The sequence below is a fragment of the Cicer arietinum genome, chromosome 3 (assembly GCF_000331145.2).
Source record: "Cicer arietinum cultivar CDC Frontier isolate Library 1 chromosome 3, Cicar.CDCFrontier_v2.0, whole genome shotgun sequence".
Taxonomy (NCBI): Eukaryota; Viridiplantae; Streptophyta; class Magnoliopsida; order Fabales; family Fabaceae; genus Cicer; species Cicer arietinum.
In genome coordinates, this window is record NC_021162.2 from 6,665,958 (window position 1) to 6,666,550 (window position 593).

Genomic DNA, 593 nt, shown 5'->3' on the forward strand with positions numbered 1-593 from the left:
CTGAACCTCCAAAGATATATCAACATTATATATCAAAGGATGAATGGAGTGCATTTGTTTCCAAACGTTCTGACCCGGCGTTTGTCGTAAGTGATTAATTTATTAGCATTTGTGTTTTATTATTCATATTCGTAGCGTATTTTAAATTTTTACACAATTGCTATTTTTTTTTTATATAGAATATTAGTAAGGCAAATCGCGAACGGGCAAGCAACCCAAAAAGAAAGCGCTGTAATATGCCCACCCATAATTTCATATATGGGTGTGCATTTTACAGCGCTTTTTTGAGAAAGCGCTGTAATATGCACACCCATATATGAAATTATGGGTGGGCATATTACAGCGCTTTTGTGAGAAAGCGCTGTAATATGCCCACCCATAATTTCATATTATGGGTCTGCATTTTACAGCGCTTTTCTTGTACATTTTACAGCGCTTTCTCACGAAAGCGCTGTAGAAGGTGCACCATTAAAGCGCTTTAGAACAACATTTTACAGCGCTTTTTAAAAACAGCGCTGTAAAATGTGTGTTTTTTTTTTTTAAACGTTGTAAATTAATTATTTGAAATGAAAAGTGCTTTTTAGCTTTTTATG

The 593-nt window shown here is 34.4% G+C and overlaps 1 non-coding gene across 1 annotated transcript; it reads left to right on the forward strand.

The window, feature by feature from the left end:
* The first annotated feature begins 256 nt into the window (after nt 1-256).
* On the forward strand, nt 257-384 carry LOC113785938 (small nucleolar RNA SNORA69). The gene has a single exon (XR_003472119.1). It is a non-coding gene; the product is annotated as a small nucleolar RNA SNORA69 (small nucleolar RNA).
* Nucleotides 385-593: the final 209 nt, after the last annotated feature.